The 21,884-nt window shown below is 50.0% G+C and overlaps 1 protein-coding gene across 1 annotated transcript in view; it reads right to left on the bottom strand.

The window, feature by feature from the left end:
* The window catches only part of R3HCC1L (R3H domain and coiled-coil containing 1 like), a 193,701-nt gene that overhangs the window by 13,395 nt on the left and 158,422 nt on the right, over positions 1 to 21,884 (bottom strand). The window contains exon 8 of the transcript XR_015724761.1: positions 21,004 to 21,103. The gene's annotated coding sequence lies outside the window, so the exon portion shown is untranslated. The remainder of the gene's footprint in view (positions 1 to 21,003; positions 21,104 to 21,884) is intronic.

The following is a 21,884-nucleotide window of genomic DNA, read 5'->3' on the forward strand; positions in this document are numbered from 1 at the left end:
CTGCAGGGAGAGCTGAGGCCTTTACTCCTCCGCCCTTTCTTGTCTGCAGAACGTTAATTCTCGCTATTTGTTCTTTCGGTTCTGCTTTAATCATAGACCTCCGTGGCCTGATGTGCATACTTGCCATTTTTCCGCTGTGCTCTTTGAAGGCTTCCGCGGGCGCTTCCCGCGTCTCCTGAAGCTCTTGGGTCCAGAGCGCGTCCCGCGTGTGGTTCGGTTCTTCCCAACCCTAACCCCCTGCAGCGATGCCAGGCCCCCGCGGCCCGGCCCCCCACTTCTCCCCAGGAAGACGCCCCCAGACTGCAAAGCTGGGCTCCTTCATCTGTCATAACAGCAGTACGAACGAACGTGGGAGGTGCCCCAGGTGACCCTCCCGGTGACCCCAAGCGTATTTCACAGCTGGGGAAACTGAGGTTCAGAGACTCCAGCAACACCCCAGGGATGTAAGATACATTCTTCCTCTGGGAGGACCTCACTGTGGACACATGTGGGTTTCTCAAACCGAATTCCAAAACAGCTGTTCCGTGCCCACCCCCAGCACGGCGTGCAAGCTAGTTTCTGCGCATGCGCAGCAACCACGGAAGGGGAGCATTTTGGCCGCCACTCTGTGACTCCTGCAAAGGCTGGGTGGTATCTGCCCTTCTTTGTCCCACTTTTCTAGGCTCCAGGTCTCTTCGGCTTTGTGGGAGACGACAAGAGCCTCTCCATAGGCTTGTCTGCCACCAGAGCTCCCCTCTCGGGTCCGGCCTCGGGCCGTGTCTGGCAGCTCTCCCGCAGTCCCTGCCCCCCGTCGAACCATCTGGAGCCGGCTTCTGTGCAGAACGCATCAGCCCCTGCATTTTATAGGTTGTCACAGGTAGAGTCTGTTCGTTTCCGAACATTCTCAAACACTTTGTACCAGGTGGGACGTGCATGGGAACGTCCTTGATAACCCTGCCGCTGCCTGCCTCCCTAACCCCTCCTCCGGAGCTACACGGTTCTCCCGATGGCCTGCAATGGGTGGGCTTCAACACCGGTGGAACTTGTCACCATTTCAAATGCTTCGTAACTGATGCTTCCTTGCTGACTGGAAGAGGCACGGGACATTTCTCACCCTCGCTGGAACAGAACCCCGTGGCTTGAGCTGCCATCCTTCAGAGACAGGACTTCCATCCGGCTTCCCTTTTTATAGGGTCCTCAAAAGGTTTTCGGTGCTCTGCTAAGCAGTCTCCTTTACTTCCTGTAACACCCCTGTCCATCCAGAGAGACTCTGTAATTGCCTCCTGAATTATTAATTCTAATCATTAAGACCGAAGAGCAACACGGACACGTCTCTTACCGAGGGTCTCACAGCTAGCAAGTGGCAGAGAGAAAGGACTGAAGTCGGGGTCTGCGGGTCCCCGTCACATAGCTAACCATGCTGTGCCAGCCCCCGGACCTGGGTCAGGAGCCCCTTTTAGCCTGTATCTGCTGAGGATCCGGCTGGGCTGGAGAGTCTGAACCCAGAGTGAGGAGAACGTCGTCCTTGCGTCTGCCTTGTCTGATTTCATCCCCAGAACTTGATGCTCTTCTGGTTCAAGTTAGCAAACATTTAGTGTGGCAAGTGGTTTGTGGCAGAAAATAGAAAAAGAACATCATTTAAGGAGAAGCCAACCCTACCCAAGAGAATGGATTTGTAAGAGAACAAAATTGAGCAAGAAGAATGTTTTCTCCAGGTTAGCAAGGAGGGGCAAGCCCGGCAGAGGTGTGAGCCAGAGGCTTAAACAGAAGGCGGGCCATGTTGCGTCGGGTTGGAAGGGAATTGCCAAAGACTGCTGGGGGGGGGGGAGGTGGTGATGGAAGAGCTGGAGCACCTGGAGTGTGTTACAGATACACAGAGGCCTGCAAATCTCAGTCTTTTCCTCCCCTCCCCCCCACAGCCACGATGCTGTTCAGAGCAGACTCCGGGGTACTTGCCTCAGTTACCCCCCTCCTTCCTACCCATTCTGTAAAAGAACCAGCCACTTGCAGCATCATTTGCTATGGAGATGCCGAAACTGGATGCTGCGTTTCACTCCCACTGCTTCTAACCAGACAAAACCAAAAGAGGACCATGAACTGTGAGCAATGCCCGGTGTGCTGCAGCCAAAGGAAGACCCTCCTGACCCGTGAAAATTGACTGGTTTTAACTCCTCATGCACAGACTAATGGATTCTCATATGTTGGCCAGTGTGGACTCATGGATTCCGAGTACGGATTCATCACATAGGGACTTAGGGATTTACTCTGCCCTGCCCAGGCTGTACTGTAAGCGTCAATCTTTTATTTGCATAGTGACAAGGAAACTCCCTTTTCTAGAACATAAACTCCCCCAGACCATTCGCCTTCCTGGAGCCCGCCGGCGAACCTCTCCTCCTGTGCGAGTTCCCTCACAGAGCAACCAGTTAGTGGATCACTGTGTGCTCTCTGGTTCTTGAACAATTTCCCTCTCACCCAGGCAATCGCTTCCAACTACAAAGGGGGTTGATGGTGTGTATGACAAAGCAATCGCAACTATGTTTTCTTTCTTTCTTCTTCCCAGCGTGACTTCTTTACCTCTGAAAGAAACCAGTTGTAACATATTACGGCCGATCATGACAGCGTGGTTGAGAACGAATCAACCCCCATCTTTTTTCCTGCAAGACGCATCCTGATTTTTAAAGTCTACTGCAAGGATGTCTGAGACTCTAGCAAGATGACTGTAGTGAGTCTCTGTGTAGTCAGTTAGCGTGGCTGCTGGCAGAATCACTCATCTGAAATGCCTATGGGCGGCCTCCACTTGGCCAGCAACATCACTGCTGTTTAGTCAGATGGTGCTTTTGGAAGTGGCTCCATGTGGCCATTCATGCAGCCATTACTTACACGTAGCCTCTTTCCCTCCTTTTTTTTTTTTATGGCTGCAACATTTTATAGTTACATGTTAATCCCATTTCCTACTTCCTTCTCCACGAAGCTCAGACCAGGCGGCGATGTGTAAGAGCGTCTCTCAGCGTGAAGCACGGACGCCTGAGTTCGTAGGTGACAGCAGCTTACAGACTTGGAAGCTTTCCCTCTGTTATCCTGGAGAATGTGGGCGCGTTTGAGGTCTGGATGCGGGAAGTGTCTGTGCTGGCCAGACCCGCTGCGTCCCCGGGGAGCCATACTTCAACAGCAAGAAAAATGTACAGTTCTTGCTTCGCTGCGAGTCCAGATGTGCACGGGCTGCAGAGACAGCACGCTGAGACGCGTTCAAGGTGAACACTCAGGGCAGCGCTCTCCAGATGCAAGGCCTGTAATTCGGCACCAAGTACCCTCTCCTGCCGTCTGTCTGGAATTGACATTGCCGGGCAGGGTGTTTCGAGATAGGCTATAAATCTCCGCCTGCCTCTGATTGGCTCTACAAGCTGCCAGCCCTCAAGGGACAAGCGGGTAGGTTGGCTCCTCAGTGGGCCACCTCCAGCCGTCCTTCGGGGGGTGGCCTCAGGGAGTGAATTATGGCCCCCGGGGCAATGATCATTACTTGGAAATTCTGCACACGGAATTGTTACCTATGTCCGCAGGTCCCAGGAGGGCAGAGCTTAAATGTTCCAGCAGATTGGCTGACTCACTTAGCTGTGATCCAGAAACTGTATGGAGAAAAACATGCGAAGGAGTTGCTGGGTGTGAGTGTCAGAGGCCCCGGAGAGGCTGGTGTTGACAGATCATGAGCACTCCTCCACCGACCCAAAAGGCGACTAGGAAACCAGTGGGAACCTCCGCTTCAACGTCCAGAGGGGGCAGCCTTGCTGGGGGCACGCGATTTGTGTTATGGCTGTCGTTTCTGTGCTTCAAGTGATCCCACCACGAGTTATTCCTAAGATAAGAGTCTCTTCTTTGAAATCTAACATTTTCTAAGATGAAGTTTGGCTGTGTCCCAGATACCCGGCATAAGACTTCCCAGGCCGCACGGGAACCCTCTGGCACAGGTGTCGGGACCCCCCTTTTACCGACGACTACAGTGAGGCTCGGAGAGAACAGAAGAATGTGCCCGAGGCCCCTCAGCTAGCAAGTGGCAGGACAGAGGTTCAACTCATCTCTCCTTCTTGAAGTTACTGGACGTTTACAAAGTGTTCATCTGCTTGGTCCACTATCACAAAATACCACAGACTGGACGGCTTCAACAGCAGACATGTGCGGCCTCAGTCTGGGAAGTGGGACGGAAATACCAAGGTGCAAGTCTGTTCCCTTTCTGGTGGCGGAAACGTCCTGGCTTGCAGATTGCTGCCTTCCTGCCGTGTCCTCACACCACAGAGACAGAGAGAGAGCCAGACAGACAGACAGAGAGAGAGAACAGGCGCGGGGAGAAGGGGAGAGAGAGAGAGAGAGAGGGCGCACACACTCGGGTGTCTCTTCATATAAGGGCAGTAATCCTGTCGGATCAGGGCCCCACTCCATGACCTCATTTAACCTCAAGCACTTCCTTAGAGGCCCCATCTCCAAACACAGCCACGCTGGGGGTTAGGGCTTCACTTGGGGGGCACAATTCACAACAGAGGGCTACCAATTCGGACTTGACAGGAGTATGTGGAGGGCGTGCAGGAAAAGCCCCTATATCCAGCTCGGCATGAAGCAAACAGTTGTCTCGCTTACGCCTTTTCTCCTTCAAGGACAGCTGCACCTGGGAGGGTCTGATGAGTGGGGTGGCAGAGAACTGGGGTTGCTGGAGTGGAGGGCTAGACCCAGGCCACACGTCCCAGTGAGACGCACAGGTCTGGCTGGAGAAGGGGTGTGTGAGCCACAGGCTACTCTGAGAGGTGTGGAGGTGGTGTCTGAGGTTTCCCAAGGGGGACCTGGATTGCAGATAGAAGGATTCTCAAAGAAGCAAAATAGCAGAGGTCCCCCTTCCCTTCCCTCTTTCCCTATTAATTTATATTATTTATTGATTTTGATCTTTGCCTCCAGAGCTCTACAGGCAGAATGAAATGGGACCACGGAGGCCACCGTCTATCTCGTCTAGTATCAGGGTAACCCATTCACCTACAATAGTAATGCCACAAATTCATTCAACTCTTCTTGAAGCGCTCCCACCTCCGAAGCCAGCCCATTCTCAAATATCTTTAACTGACGCAAGCTCCATCTCCCTGCAGGTCCTACCTCCTGGAACAACACAGACGGGGGCAGCCCTTTAGAAGACATTTAGAACAAACCCTTTCTCTCCGCTTGAGATTCACGGTTCCCTCACCTGTTCTTCATGCCCAGTGTTTCCGCCCGCATCCCCATCTCTAAGACGAACTGGCCAGTTTCTAAAATATATTTTATCTCTACACCGGCAGCAAGTCCTAGTTAAATCAGTATGCATTCACCAGAATTAAGCCCATTTTGACTACTCCCTCCATCGCTTCCTTCTGAGCCAGGAAGCTGCCATTCGCACACTCAAAACGTGCTTAACGAGCATGACCTGGGTGCCAAGACCACCCCGGGCCTAAGGACGACAGCTGAGTAAGACCGCAGAATCCCCACTCTCCTAGAGCTCTGAGTCTCGTGGAGGAGACCGGCAAACAAATAAGAATGTCAGGTAGGAAATGCCACAAAAGAACATTGTCTTTCACAGTCGAACTGTAGTTCTCAAGTCTAGTGAGCACTTATTCTGAGCAAAGCGCTCGCTCCTTATGGAACCATCCTGTGCGCAAGTACAGGGCTTGTTTATTTGCGTAGGGTTCACAGAACTTCATGCTTTTTGATCCTCACAACAACCTGGTAAAGTAAACAGGATGGACATTATTTTTTTTAAGATTTTACTTATTTACTTGAGAGAGAGAGAGTGCACACGAGTCGGGGGGGAGGGGGAGAGGGAGAAGCAGACTTCCTGCTGAGCAGGGAGCCCAGGACAGGAGTCTAGGACTGGGGGCTCCACGTGGGGCTCCATCCCAGGACCCCAAGATCGTGACCTGAGCAGAAGGCAGAGGCTTCACCTACTGAGCCATTCCAGTGCCCCCAGGATGGGCATTATTTTGGTCATGAAGCCCATTTTGCAAACGAGCAAACAGACTCATTTTAGCAGCGACGCAGCCAGGGAGGGCTTCCCAGGCCCACTCTAATTCGGGCATTAGCCGTACTGCATGCCAGCGTCAGACAAATGTATGCATTCATGTATTTATTTGATGTCCTCGGTGTATCCTGGATCTCCCCCTCAGCAGCAGCCTTTGTAGGGAGGACCCTGATGTGGGGAGCCGGGAAGGGCTGGCCGGGAGGAAGGGACATCATCGCAGAGCCGGGAGGCAGCTTTCTGAGTCAGGAAGCGCAGGGTGAGACATCTGGGGAGGTCAAGCAGCCACTTGTTCAAGAGCCAGGACTCGGGGGCAGGCCAGGAGCCCCCGGCGGGTCACTGCACACAGCTGCAGGGAAGCGACCGAGCTGTGGGGGCTGTGGGGACGGAGGCACAGAATGAACGGTCTCCTAACAATTGAGGGGGCGGCTCCCTTTGGCAGGCTGCTAAATGAGGTGACAAAAAATGCTTCTGGCTCCCTTGCCGAGTCTCCGCCTTAGCGAGGACTCTCAGCCCTTCCCTCCTCCTTCCATCCACTAAGAAGGGACGCAGAACACAAGCCACCCATCCTTCTCCAGATGGCTCATCGTTAGTCTTTTAGTCTTAAACCCCCACAAAACCTACACAGGACATGCTCTATTCACTCTCTGGTTCTTTAAACATTCTGCTGGGTAAACTCACGTGTCTACACACGCGTGTGGACACATTAATCCCTCGTATTTCCAGGTGCCATGGGGTCAGAAGCTCGCAGGGACTGGCCATTGAGGTGGTGCAGGGCTCTGCCAAAGTCATCCGATGAAACAGGGGTGGCGGGAAGCGGGCTCTGCACGAGACCCCAGACAGAATGGAAGGCAACGCCAACTTGGGCGAGAGGGAGTGTATGTATGATGCTGGACACGGGAGAGCAGAGGCCTTGCAACTTCTTCCCTCCTGCCTGGGCCGTGGGATCCTGCCTCCGCAGAAGGTCTCCCTTCCGCGACAGCCCGCCCATTGCCACAGAGAGCCAGACGTGATTAGCGCTTCTCGGAAGACAACAGGGCCTGGACGCCGCAGAGCGAGCCACTCTGCCACGCTCGACGGTTAGACCTCATTTTTCTATGGTGAGCAGCCGAGCGGCATGAGTCGTCCTTAAGATGACACGTGGAATGAAAGTAAAATGTAAACTAGGAGCGTAAAGAACAAAGTAAAAATTGAAATCAGAGGAGTCCTGTTCAGACAACATTTGATCAATCTGATGGCATTTGAGTTGCCATCAAACCGCTCAGGCGCGTGTGACTGAATCTCTCTGAGCCCGCGTCCTCGTCTAGAACATGACAGGAATGGGTCAAGTGAACCCCGAGGTCCCCCCCGCACTCAGACGTATGGGCTTCCCCTGACGAAACTGCGAGAGAGATGAGAAGGCAGAGGAATGCTCGTAAAGAATTCTTCAGACGCTCGAGGTTTTCAGAGCTTGCTAATTCTGCTTCTGCATCCCATTTCCCAGTGTCCGGTGTTTTCACTTATATGAGCTCCCCATGAAGTCCTCACAGGGACTGAGCGCCGCCTCCTTTCACGGCCGAGGATGCAACGCCCGGGGTGGAATGAGCCAGGCTGCCCGAGGTGAGGTGCATCCCAGGACCCGCCCGGAAACCAGGCTGCCTGACCGGGCTCCTCTCGTTGCTCCTTGTCTGGTCTCGAACCTGCCACACCATCCTGCTTTGTCCTCACCCCTTCATCTGCTCCTCGTCTCGTATGCTCTCGACTTCCTTCCTTGACCCCAGCCGGTGGCTCACATTCATCCCACGTGGGGACTGGGCTCGTCCTCCTTCTACCACTTCTGGGCTCCCTTCCCCACCACAATCCATATTCAGCCTTGGGTTGCGTTTGTGTTTGTTGACCCAGGCAACACTCAGCTCACACCTCAGGACGTACCCCGTGTGAGATGGTGTGATCAGTGTCTGCGAGAAAGGAATTCAAAGACACCGCACCAAAGAGTGACGCACATAAAGCAAGAGGGTCTTTCTGCCACATCTCTGAACGGGAAAATCAATTCGACAAATATTTATTGAGCACTTATTCTGTGCAAGGCATGGTCTGTATATTAAAAAGAAAAATGGTATGGCCTTGAGGTGGTGGAAAAAATAAAAACACGGTTCAACTAATTTGTAAATGTCTGAGAGACTACAGGGAACAAGGTAGGCTCCATAAAGCACTTGTCCAATCCGACTAATATCTCTATTTATTCCAAAATAAGAATAATGACATCTCAAAGGATACGTCATCCCTTTGGACAGCAGTGTGACTTCTGTTCCAGAAACCAAACAATGAGCTACATCGAGAAGTGGCGCCTTGCCTGCGGAACCAGCCAGGCGATCAGAAGGCAGCCCAGGGGGGCAGCCACAGGCAGGCACACGCCGGCCGCACTGCGGCTCCCACTGAAGGGGCTCAGGGTTGAAGACAAAGCGTGGCTGGGAAAACCTGCACCGCTGGCTTCTCCTTGGCCCCATTTCCAGGAGTTCTTTCCCCTTTCCACTTGAAGTAACCCATATGGCTCCATGTGCATCTTATGTGGAATTTTTTTCTTACGGAAGGACCACTGTCCAGACCTTTTTGGCACATGGAATTCAGGGATTAACTCAAAGCTTCTCCGGATGTACCTGACTGATTGAAATTGGAGATAGAAACAAAAGAGAGCAGACCGTGACTCGGCCCCTGGGGAACCCCCCTCAGCAGTCAAGCTACAAAAATGTGCCTTCTGGGGCATCGCAAGGAGTCACAGAACTGCAGGGACAGGTGACGCTGAAGTCCCTGACACCACTTCCAGAAGAGGGCACCCAGCCTCACCTCAAAACTCAGCACTGGTCATCAATACCCTTGCTGGCCGACCAGCAGATGGTTGGGCCGCTGAGCTTCTCAGCACTCTCTCCCAGTGTTCATTTCCAAAATGACTTCCACTCCGTGATCATGGCTTCTGCTCCTCGGGGCCATCAGGAACAAGCATAATTCCTCAAATTTTCAGTGTCTGGGAATCTAATGCTAGATTAAGAGTTCCTCAACTGTAGGGACCAAATGAAACGTTTGCAATCCTTTTACAATTATGAAAGAAGTACAACTCTCTGCATAAAATTCAAACCACATAGTAAAGATATTCAGGTCTCCTTCACCTCTTCTCCTAGGACACCCGCTATGAATAGGTTGGCAGGTATGCGTCCAGACCTTTTATTATGCATTTCCATTCATCAAGGGTATGATTTCCACTTTTAAAAAGCTCTGTCTGGCTGCAGGGTGGAGAATGGAGTCCTGGAGGAACCAGGAGCAAAAACAGGAAGTCCACGAAGGCGAGATGAAAAATAATGGCTGCCTGGGCAAACATGGCAGCAGGGAAGTGGAGCCAAGTGGGCAGATGCAATGTATTTTGGGGAGGGAGAACCAGTAAATAATTGCTCAGTGACTCACTGGGCCAGGGTTTGAGGTGACCTTCCTTCTGCTGCGCTCCACTTCGGGCCGCCTTCTCCAACAGTTAGAAAACCAGAGAGCTTTAAAAATACATCCAAGCTTCCCGTCACCTGCCATCATCTAAACACCGTCCCTGGACAGCAGAGCAAACCATAGCATGGGGAACCGCTTCTGCTAGATGCACAGGAAACTTTTCCTTTCAAATCCCTATTTTTAAACACCGAGCGCTTACTAGAAAGTGACCCTCCAACGTGCGTGTATATTTAGCTCTTCACGGTTTACAACCCAAGGGCGGAATTTGAAGAGGCCGGATATTTGGGAAAATAACCAAGTCACACCACCTTTTGAATTGCCCCAGATTTATCCCTGGGGTGTGAGCCTATTTGCAGATTTCTTTTCTCTTCCCACTTGTTTTTAAGCTGCTGAGTTGTCCCTATACATAGCCAGGGAAGAGGCTGGCTTTGCCACGAAAATAGCTACTTAGAGAAACAGAGCAATTTGGAATAAGCAAAAATAGCTCTTTGCGGTAAACTTGAGTGTCTCATTTTTGATATTGATTTCAGTGCCCTCTCGAGTGTGGTTTTCTGGAATCGCAGGTGGAGGCAGGTCCTGGCACCACCCTTGTTTATTTCCTGGTGCACACAACACGCGGTGGCCCTCTGGTCACTTCTGTTTAGAATGTGGAAGCAGAGCCAGGGGGCAGACTTATTTTCACGTGTGGTCATGAAACCTGTAGGTGCCACGTTCATGATGGCCCATGGATGTCTTACAGTGTATTTCAGACACCACAGAACAACCCATTTTTTCCTACTAAACATGATTCCTTCCACTAAGTGCTACTTGAATTCCTTTCCTTTTGCTTTAGTGTTCACTGCCCGGGTGACTTTTGGAAATTAGTGGCATTACTTCAGATCAGTGGTTTTCAACTGTGCCGCACCTCAGACCTATGAACCCCTGCAGATGGGGTCTGGGCCCATGTAATGTGAAAAGGCTGCCTGGTTTGAGCCCTTTCAGTCCCACTGCTTTGGAACGATCTGCACGTGCATGCTACTAGAACACAGGGAACATCTGAGTAATCAAAATGCAAGTGGCAGAAATCCCAGGCCGCTGCCAGTCTGTGCCTACACACCCCAGCTGAGACCTTGAAGAAGCGCTCCACGGGCCTGCATCTCTCACTAGAAAATACTTTGTCCACAATGTGCGAGAGAAAAGGACATCCATCCCAAACAAATCAATAACAGACAGAATGTATGAATCTCAAAATAATTATGCTGAGTAAAAGAAGCCAGACCAAAAAAAAAAAAAAAAAAAGAGTGCACATGGAAGGATTCAATTTATAAAAATTCTAGAAAATGCAAACTGATCTATAGTGATAGAAAGCAGACCTTCATTTATTGGGGGACAAGAAGGGAGGAGGGTAGGGATTATAAAAGGGCATGAGGAAACTCCTTGGGGTGAGGGACATGTTCGTTATCTCGAGTGTGGTGATGATTTCATGAGCAGATACGTATGTGAGAGTTCATCAGATTGTACCCGTGAAGTGTGTGCTGTTTGTTGTACACTGGTTATACTTCAAAAAGGATGGAAAAAATAAGACTACTCCAAAAGAATGAGATAGGCAGTGCTGTTCATGACTCTTGAGCAGGGGAACATCAGACTACAGTAATAGCTCATTTTCAGCAGCACGCATAGCCTGTCCCAACCTTGACGTGCATGATCTCATTAAATCCTCATAACGGCCGTAGGAGGAAAGGCAGGGGTAGAGACAATGAGTAGTTTGCTCAAATTCCTCCAGTACATAAGGGGTAGGGCTGGAATTGGGCCCATGTCAAAATGGCTCCACAGACTAATCTCTTAAGTTCAAAGAAGAATTTAGTCCTGGCTTTGCCACTGAATAGCCAAGTGACTGAGTTGGGAGGGTCCCCACGCAAATATCCTTCTGAGGGCCTGAAGACCTCTCAAGCAATCTCTGTTTGCAATAAGACTTTCCCCTTTTTGGCAGGCAGTGCGGGGGTTCAACAAATTGTTACCAAAATTAGTCAAAGCCTGTAAGTCTTAAATAAAAAGCTGGCTGATGCCATTTAACTATAATGTGGCAATTTGAATGTAGGAGTCACTATGTTTGAAACATAGAAGTGCATTTGACTTTCCACTCCATACTTTTAATGCGTTTTTTAAAGATTATTTATTTATTTGAGAGAGAGCGCGCACAAGCAGGGCAAGGGACAGAAGCAGACTCGCTGGGCAGGGAGTCTGACCCAGGGCTCAATCCCAGGACCTTGGGATCATGACCCGAGCCAAAGGCAGACGCTTAACCAACTGAGCCATCGGGGCGCCCCAGCCATTCCGTGTTTCTAAAGAACGGGTGGGTCACTGGGGGGCCTCACTGAAAGTGCCTCACGACCACCTTTCTGGGCAGCTAACAGTCTATCCACATGGACAGTGCTACTGATGCCAAATTTCTGAGCCCCACAGATGGAAGGGCCGCTCCTCTCCCTACCGGGAGAGAGTTACCAGAATCTTAGAGCTCTTAGCTCTTCTCTATCTCCCAGTGCTCCGTGCTGCCTGGAGAAGGGTAAGAAGCTTTTCTTTCTCTCGTGCTGGGTCTCATAAGCCTGCAGGTGTTCAGGTGTCAGTTTTCCCCACTTAGTAGGAAAAGAACCTGCTGCTAACTTCCCACTAAAACTAAGAAAGTATCCGTTCATCACACTAATGCCGTGACCTTGAGCAAGTCACGTCAGCCTTCCTTGCACCAGTCCCCTCAGATACAGCGCAAATAACAAGTCATTAGTTAAATGGCATTGGGCAAATCATCTAACCTCTCTGTGCCTCATTTTTCTCATCTGTGAAATGGGACTAAAAATAGTTGTTTTGTGTCCTATGGTTAGTCACATGACTTACATAAGCATTAATGAAATAATATAACTGTTAGCCGTGGCTGGTCTTCCCTGCGCCACTTACAAACAGCTTTAGTGTTCATTTCGTACGCACGCTGCAGAGGAGGGCCCGATGTCCAAGAACGTTAAGTAACTTGCTTAGTTAGTGAAAACAAGCTAGAACTTGAGTCTGGAATTGACTACATGATGGAAAAGGTCCCTCCCACTCTAACATTAGGTGGTTTTTCTTCTTTTTGACACCAGCAATGTTAACTCTGCAATTTCCTTCCTACAAGGTCTCCCAAATCCCACTTACAACTCTTGGATTGTCAGGGAGATGAAGAGAGAGTGGGCAGGGTCCTTGCTACAGGACACTGCCCCCTGTCGGCAAGGAAATGGAGGTGGGAGTGGCAGGAGGGCCCCTCCCCCCCTCCACCCCCACTGGACGGCACTGTCCCATGTTGGCAAGTCCTTGAAACCTCAGTAGCTTCCCTAATTAGCAGTTCACTTCTGCTCACTTGGGGTCCACCGACCCCTGCAAAACAGGTTAACTTCCCACTTCCAAAAGCATCTCTTGCTAGTGAGTCTGAGAAATTTTTCTGGTTTGAACTCTGAAGCTATTTGGAACTAGATGTAAAGCATCCCCAGTAATCCTGAATCAACGGCAATCCTGAAGGACACTCAGACACTTGATTTAGAAGCATCTTTGTGAACCAGACTGAAAATCTGGGATAGCAATGCCAAAACTATAACTTCTGGATCTTCTTTATTTACTGCTGCAAAATCCCAAACCTTATCTGTCAATTCAGTGGTCTAGTAAAGAGGAACATTTCTCAGGGACAAAAATGTTGAACTGAGTTTGCCTTCAAAATGAAAGAAGAAGAAACAGTTAGTGTTTGCTCGCTGTCAGTGCCTTAATACTCTGAGTTCTGGCTTCTTGGTGCAAGAAACAGAAAGCCACTTGGGCTAATTTAAATAAAACAATATGGAAAGAGTGAGGGGCATCGGAAGGTCACAGGGTTATACACTCATATCCATCATCTTTTTCTTAAAGAATATATTCTTAAAGCTGCATAAGCTTCAGGCCCCACCCAAGCTGGACTAGTCCTGTGCTCCAGGCTTTGGTTCTCTGCAGAATGGCCTCTTCTGCTGGCCTACCCACCTGTGTGCAGTGTCTGAGGCCAGACTCTATGTACCATTCAGCACAGGGCCTGGGTACATTACCTACAGTCACTGCTTTCAGCTCAGGTCCTGGATAGAAAGGATCTCACCAGTTGCTGGCCAGCGATGCCCTGACTCTCCCCCCATCCAATCACTTGGAAGAGTGTAGGGGAGGGGAATCCATTGGCATTAAAATGCAACTGTCCTTTTAGCATAGCCTTCGAGTGAGAGGGATTCCTAAAGAAGGTAGCCCCAGATTGCCTTAACCACAGTGGGAAGCAACCTACAGGGAAAGACCCTGAAGAAAATGATCAGGTCCTCAAATTGCTCTTCTTCCTCTTCTTTCTCTTTCTTTCCCTTTCCTCCCCCCGGAGGTGGCAGTATGGCCAGGGGCTAAGAGACAGCCCAGGAAGCTGCCTGGCTGAGATGGTGGAGGCAAGGCTGGAAATTCAGAGGCTTCTGGCCTTGTCAGGAGATGGGAGACATAAGGGGGAGTAAGCGGAGAAGTAAATATGTTGAGGCTGATTGGAGTGAAGTTTCTCACTGCTGGAGAAGGGATTTACAAGTAGGGAACAGAGAATGATAGAATCCTGAGGTGATGGGCTGTAGTTGGAAGTGTTGGTCTAAACCTGTGGTCAGACAGAGACAGAGAGATGACAGAGACAGGTCGGCAGACAAGTAAAAAAAAGAGGTAGATGTCAACAAACAAATGTAGAAGGAACGATGGTAATCAATTGTCTCTGCTGGGCAGCCGTCGTAGGGGTTGTTGATAAAGGCATGAACAAATGCTAAGGCGGGGTGGAGGTCTCCGAAGGAATAAGATATTGGCATAGCCTTAAGATATCTCCCCAACCATATTTGGTGGTTGGAAAATACTTGTCAACCACAGAGGGCAAAACGGTGAGTTAACAGTAGAGAAGTCTGGCAGTCGCCACCTTGACCAGATGGGTCTATCACGGTGGCGTGAAGAGTTGACCGTGAGCCCCCTGACGAAAGGCACCCCAGCCTCATTTCTGGGCTTTTCCTGTTAAGATGCATGGCTTGAGTCTAGGCATGGAACCTTTGGAAAACCCGAATGAGAGGTCTGTACTCTTTATAAACGGCCAAGGTCGAGAAAGAGAGGGAAAGACTGAGGAACTGCCCCATACTGAGAGGAAATCCAGGTGATAACCAGAAGCAGCGTGTGATCTTGGATTGGATTGGTCTTGAACCAGGCAAGAAGGAAGCACTGTTGGAAGAGTTGGCAAATTCTGGATGAGATCTCTATGAATGGGACGGCCCTGTCACAGCAGTATTTCCTGATTTGGAGGATTTGTGGCTGTTACTGAGGAGAGTGTCCTTGATTTAGGGCAGTGCATGCTAGAGTATTTAAGGGCACGAGGGATCGTGTCTGCAACCTGTCCTCAGATAGCTGAGGAAGAGAATAATGACGATGGGCAGATACATGGAGACAGAGAGGGTAGTGGAGCAAATGGCGAACCCGGGTGAAGGTACAGTAAACGGAGCAGACACACAGAAGTTATACTAAAGGAAGTTCTTGGTATTCTTGCAATGTTCCCGTAAGTCTGAAAGGACTTCAAATTATAAAAATTTGTTTAAAAAGAAATCAAGTTCTAAAATTTCTGTCCATGTCCCCAGACTCTCGATAAAGGAAAAGGAGTGCATCTTCACTGTGCTAAGCAGAGCCTCTTAAAACTTCTAGCCATTATCCACTTTGTGAAGCGAGCACATCCCCCTCTTCTACTGACCACTGCAATCAATCAATCAATCAATCAATCAAATCAAAACAAAACAAAAAACCCAGGACAAAACAACTAAAAAAAAAAAAAAAGAAAGAAAGCAAAATAAATTTAAAAATCTCTCACGAGAATAAACAAGAAACTGGTCCTGCTTTGGTAAAACAGTGTGAAGCGAACCCTTTGTTTCTCAAAAGCAAACCACCGATTCATGCCGGAAATAGAAAGCATCTACAATGTTAAAAGCAAGTGCCTGTTGCACCAGTGGGAGCTGATCAGTGCCGAGGCAAAATCACTGTCCATAATATTTTCATTTACTTCAGTCCTGTTACAAATATTGACACAGAAGAAGACAGCCTGGCGGAGCCCTGGGGGCCCACGCTTGGGAGTCAGACGCAGCTGGGTTCGAATTCGGGCTCCTCCGCTTTCCAGCTGTGTGTCTTCAGGCAAGTTCCTCAACCCTTCTGTACCTTGGTCCCTGGGCCTGGAGGGCGTGGGTAAGAACAGCTTCTTCCGACAGTTGTGGTGAGGCTGGAGAGAGATCACATGTCAAGCATCCTGCATTTGAAAGGCCCTCAGTTGGTACCTGTCATCTCGCTTTCTGGGAAACACAGAAGAACTTCAAGGCCACCCGGATCCCTGGACCGCACTTCGAGAACCAGCTCAACAGACACCGAGGCGCTTGGCCAGCTTCGTTTGCATCTCTCCGAGCCCAGGACTCCTGTAGGCTGTGATTTCTTGCCTTCCCCTGGATGACATTTCTTCTGCCTGTCTTTATTTCAACCAGACATCCCTTCATCTCGCGGCACGGAGTCCAGGCAATGCTTCTGACATGCTCAAATTTATTCTTTTCCCTTGAAGACATTTCCCTTCACTCCTCATGGCTTATAAGCTAGGGAGACCAAGAGGAAAAATGTTCGTCTGTCGCAGCCTGTCTGCAAAGAGGAGCAACACGGTAAGAAATTGGACTGAGATGAATTTCGAAGGGCTGAACTTAATAGCAAAAAGCCAAATAAATCTCAAGGAGTGTATACACAAGACCCAGGGGCAGCGCTTTGGGTCCTTGTCTCTTAGAGGCTGGTTCATCTGGAGAAGAATGTGTCATCTTTTCAAAGCCAGCCTGATGTCAGGGCGAGCGATTGTTCTTGGTCTGGCCTCGCATCGTTTGTCACGCACAGTAGGGAGATGGCCGGGGAGCCGCCGTGTCAGGACAGGCCTCACGGCCGGCTCCTAGCCAATCCTTCACCGTCACGTCAGCTGGGATGCGAGGGGGAGGAGAGAAGGATGGACCCTCTGCACTTTCAGTCTCACACGAATTGCTTCCAACCGAGGGGGGACAGAGAGGACAGGACAGTACAGACAAATGGCCCCAAAGATGCTCTGATTCTATTCAGAGCCAACTTACTCTCCCGAAGCTGGCAAGCTTGTTCCAAATATGCTTCCTCGAGAGCGTCCCAACACGCAGGAGATTCCTCTCGTTTCCCCCAGGACACAGAACGGTAAAATAGTACTGTGCTTTAAAAGTGCTTCTTCCCCTTTTTTCTCATTGCCAAAGACATACATAGTATTTTAGTAAATACAGATAAACTCAAAACAGGGGTGGGGGAAAGAAAGCAAAATAGCCTATAATCCTACTGATATATACACTTTTCCTTGTCCCAAAAACAGAACGGTCCTACGCCTGATCTTTCGCGACCTCCATTTTTCATTCAACAGGGAACTGCAAAGCATCGCCCCTTGTCATTAAGAATCCTTCCAGCTATTTATTTGTACCAAGTTCCTGAAGAACACAATGTATTTAACTCGGTCTCTAATGATGAATATTTCAGTTGTTTCCACGCTTAATAGATAATGCTGTAAAGAATACTTTTTAGAGCTCAGTCCTCACATGCAGAGTGACTATTCCCTTAGAATAAGTTCACAGACAAAATTAGTGCAGCCATAGCATGTGAATTTTAAAAACTTCTGTGATAGACCACCAGTTTTTCTGCCCAAGAAGTTGTACCAATGAAATAACACATCCTTACTGGCAGGAAATCGAAGCTGCCAGTGTCTTCCAGCATCTTCTTTACCCTGTTGCGAAATTAATGCATGTGATTTCTTTACACTACTTGGAAAAGTGGGGTCAGGTTTAGTCACCTGTGAGAGAAGCAGAAACAGGAATGAAGAGCATACCGTAGTCCTAAAGGTGCGGATGCCCACCTGCCTGGAAAAACACCTGTTTGAGCAAACATGGCGGTGGTTGGCGGTTTCCATCCACCACGCAGACCTCCAGAAGCAGGATTTACGAAAGCCAGCTTTCTCTCTATTTATAGAAGTTACACAAGCTCAATCCAGAAGATGTGGGAGGGGCAGCACAGTAGGAACAAAAGACTCCTCCAAATTTCCACCACCCAAAAGTTAACACCATGACCATTCCAGCAGATTTCCTTTAGGTCGTCCATCTTTGCAGGTATGTTTTGTTCACGTAAATGAAATAATACTGGTGTTGTTCTGTGCTGCAGTCGTATTTTGTCCTTGACCAAGGGCTTTTCCCCCTTCCCCCACTCAGGACACTGCCTAGCTTGCCTCTCACACTTTCAAGGGGACAAGGGCAAGACGGCATCAATGGGTGGGGGGTACTTTCTCGGCCTGGCTCCTGGAGGAAAGTCACACATCTCCTCCAAGCCCTTGACCTCTGGCTTTAACCCCAGGCTTCTAAACATGTCCAACTGGCCCTGCCTCTACAACAATCCATGAGCCATTAGCTGCGGCTGCATGAAGTCTAGAAGGGTTCATCCCTAAGACCTCAGCTTTTATCCAGGATCCGTGTCATGAACGACCGTCTGAAGAATGTTCCTGCACTTCCTGCAGAGGTCTTCGAAGACAGCGTGTATGGTGTGCCTCCGTGTCCTTATATTGAGATCCTCATGATAAATTCGTGCTCACATGGAGCGTCCGGGAAAAGTTTGCCTCTCCTGACAAATGGCTCTACTTCCTTTCGTCCAATAACTCATCCTATCTCCCCTTTCGCTTTAGCTCAATTTAATGCGCAATTGCAGTAACTATCTTCTGCTAGGTTTCTGCTTTAATCATTTCCTCCTTCATCCATGTGACTGGATATTTCATCTCTAATCTCACTATCCTGGGGCCTATATTTTTAATTGTCGGTCATCTCAAATTTGCTTGGAAGTTGGTAGGAATACCGGTCATAAATAAATAAACCATCATCTTGACCCATAGGTCACCTCTTTAAGGTCATATCTGCCTTAGTAATTAATAATTCCCTTCATTAACTCCAAGTTCCTTCCTGGTATTTCCAGGCAACTGCACTCAGAGCTATTATAAGATGCAGTTGGGTACATTAGGCCTAAATGAGAAGAACTGGATTTTTTAGGAATAAATTATAATATATTGGTGTCGCTTAGTCATTTTCCTGTGTAACTGAAGTCTGGTAAGCCTCTCAGATCAAATACACTTCCCGCAGGGCGCCCGGGTGGCTCAGTAGGTTGAGCATCTGCCTTTGGCTCAGGTCATGATCTCAGGGTCCTGGAACCGAGCCCCGCATCGGGGCTCATCAGACAGTCTGCGTCTCCCTCTCCGCTCATGCTCTTTCTCTCTCTCTCAAATAAATAATAAAATTAAAAACAATACAGTTCTTACTGTTATGACAGTAGGTTATTTCCCAACAAGGATGGTACCCAGGCCACTTCCATGCCAGCCCACTTGGTGACTGACAGAATAAAATGCAGAGGGGCTTCTTGGCAGTGGCCGGTGACCCGTGGTAGGGGACCCTATCGCTTCTGACCCAGTGCTGTCACCGAATATTTCCTTCCCCCTTAAGCCCCACCGTGGACCTTCTCTGGTATGTGTCTCTCACTTGTGTACGTCACCTTGGTGATGTCTCTATCTCCTAAAGCCCCTCCTCCCTCTCAGGGCCCACTCTTTACGTGGTAGATTAAACTAGAGACCACAATTCTTCACCCCCTCCCTGCAAATACCCCCTTCCTCTGGCCTCAACATGGGCAAGTGCATGTCCCTACCCTTGACTCCACGCTGGTCCCTGGGGCTTGCTTTGGCCAACAGAAGAGAGGCCGAGGTCACAGTGTACCAGTTGCCCACCTAGGCCTTCAGAGGCTGGGCAGACTTCCACTTGATCCCTGTGTTTCTGCCATGGCCAGAAGAGCTTGGAGGAAACTGCTGCTCCTTCAGCCTGGGGTCCATACGAAGCAGAGCTTTACCAGGTAACTTGTAAATCTGTGAGCAAACTAAGTTCTTGCTGTCGTATATGCCACAGAGACACTATCACTGTTTGTCACACAGCAGAAACTGACCGATGCACCCTGTGACGGATCCTTCTGGGAAGATCTGGTTCTTTTCTTTGCCCTTATCCTTTGGCCTTGATTCTGTAGACCATTCGGTGGATTCCCAGGTCCCCTGGAAATTCAACTTCACTCCCCTGTGCAGTCCCAGGCTGTGCCAGCTGAGGTCCGAGTCCTGAGCCTCCTGCTGGTCCCGAGGCTAGAGTCTCTAATTAGGTAGCTGTGGAACGTATGCATCTGGACCCTGGAGTTTGGGACCCTGACACTAAACATAGTGAACTGTTCCCGAGTGTGCGCTAACCAGATGCTGGGTCCCGCGCTAAGTGCCGTCACGCGCTAGTTCAGATACTCCAAGATTTACGTGGCAGGTATTATCCTCGTGTTCACTGTACGTGGGAGGAGGCAGATGCGCTCAGAGGAAACTCACTTGCCCCAATCTCCTGGCCACAGGGAAGGGGAACTCAAACCCGCCTATGTGCTACTCCAGAGTCACCCTCCTAGCTGCCTAAATTGTGTGAATTGCCAACCAGGCTGGCAGTCAAAGCAGTCTCAGTCATGCTGGGCTCTCCTCGTCTCCATGCTCAGGGCCGGAAGGCTGGATGAGGGGTCCTGTGCTGGGATGGGTAGCCGCCATCTCACGATTGTTCCCTCCCCACACTCCAACCCTCCCTGCAAGTGGCCTTCTAGATGGGAATTGTGGCAGGAGCCTGTGTAGGTCCCACATAGGACCCCTTTGCTATGTCCTGCTGAGCAGGAACAAGGCCTTGGGGGGAGTGGAGGCTGAAAACCCAGAAGCAAGGGAATATTGGATCAGGAAGGCTTTCCAGAACTTCAGGGGAGAGCTCCATGTGGCTTGAGCAAAGGATCACACTTGCTTTTCCAAGTCAATGCCTAAGCCCCCACAACTGTCCCAAACCACAGAACCACAGCAAGGCAGCTGGAGAGGGTCCTGGAGAACTTGGGTTATAGAGGGGGAAACTGAGGCCCGTTTCTTCATACTGCAGGATCCCACTCCTCACTTCCCAGTAGCATCAGCAAGAATTACACCACCAGAGTGGCATGGCGGTCCTCTTAGTAAGGCTTATTCTAAGCCTTTGTCCTTACCTTAGTATGAGATTCTGTCCCTTCATCCTAATTCTGCGTCTGGCGCATCACTGCCCGCATGCTAATTCATTCAGCTGAGACTTGACCGTACCAGACTATCACAAGGCAGACGCTCTCCAGCCCCGCAGCCCAGGAGGTGCTCATGTCCCCCTAGACACTCTTCCAGATCTTTTGTTTAGGTGTATAGATTTAGATCATGAAAACCTGTGCCTTCCCCACTCCACAGGCCCCAGGGACAGTTGAATTTGCTCCCCCCAGAAGTCTCTTGGGATGGGAATATGTTTCTGAGCAGACATGTGTCAATGTCATCCTGGAGAGAAGGGGCTCACCCCCCCCCACTTTTCCACATCCTCACAAGTCCACTTCCCACCTTGCAATAGGTGTCTCACCTGAGAGATGATGTTTACTTCCTCGGAGATTAACTCCTTGGAGTGGAGAACAAAGGTGGGCTCTGTTTGTGTTTGAAGATGCTTCATCTATATCGATTCCCTGGGAACAAAGAAAACAGAGGGTCACTCCCTTCACATCTTTACCCCCACACCTGATCCACAGTGATCTCATGTACCCCTGATTCCTCTAAGGGAGGCCTGAGATCCACTCAGAAATGTCCCCAGAGGCCACCACCCAGCTGTCTCTCAGCAGGGAATGCATGTCCCCACTGCCCTTCGACAGGTCTGCCAGAGGTGACAGACTGGCGGTCCTCTGGCTCTCAGAGCCACCTGGTGCCTCCCTTACCCCCCCTCCCCTGACAGGTGTAAATTGGCTCACAAATCCTGCAATTCGTTTAGCCCATGCTCCGCTGAGTTTCCTCGGCGATTTTCTGGTTTATTGCCCGTTGCCTGGTTGCTAAGATTCCTTGTAAATTGCATTGCCCTCTGCTCTGCTCTGCCATTTGTCCAGGCTCAACATGGAAGCTGTTGTCCCGGCCTTTGCCATGTGCTGGTGGTGACTCGCTCTAAAGTCAAAGCGCCACTGCAGGCAGGCTGCCACCTGGATGGCAAGGAGGCTGTGCGGTGAGACAGGACCCCAAGGGCACAGAGCTAATTTATGCCATCAGGCAGAACCCATCTTTCTTGCCTGTCTCATTCGGAGGAGGAATCAATATACTGAGGTGGTGGGATCGCTCAGCACTCTCAAAATGTTCCTTGATGCCATCACACTCTAGGGGCTGCAGATGACTGAAAGACAGACAGATGGCCTTCCACTAGCACTACAGAGACAGAGAGACAAGACATGACTGAGAAGAGGCTGCAAGTGCAAGCCCCTGTCA

The sequence above is a fragment of the Ursus americanus genome, chromosome 6, assembly GCF_024610735.1.
Source record: "Ursus americanus isolate L20-20 chromosome 6, mUrsAme1.1.p, whole genome shotgun sequence".
Classification (NCBI taxonomy): domain Eukaryota; kingdom Metazoa; phylum Chordata; class Mammalia; order Carnivora; family Ursidae; genus Ursus; species Ursus americanus.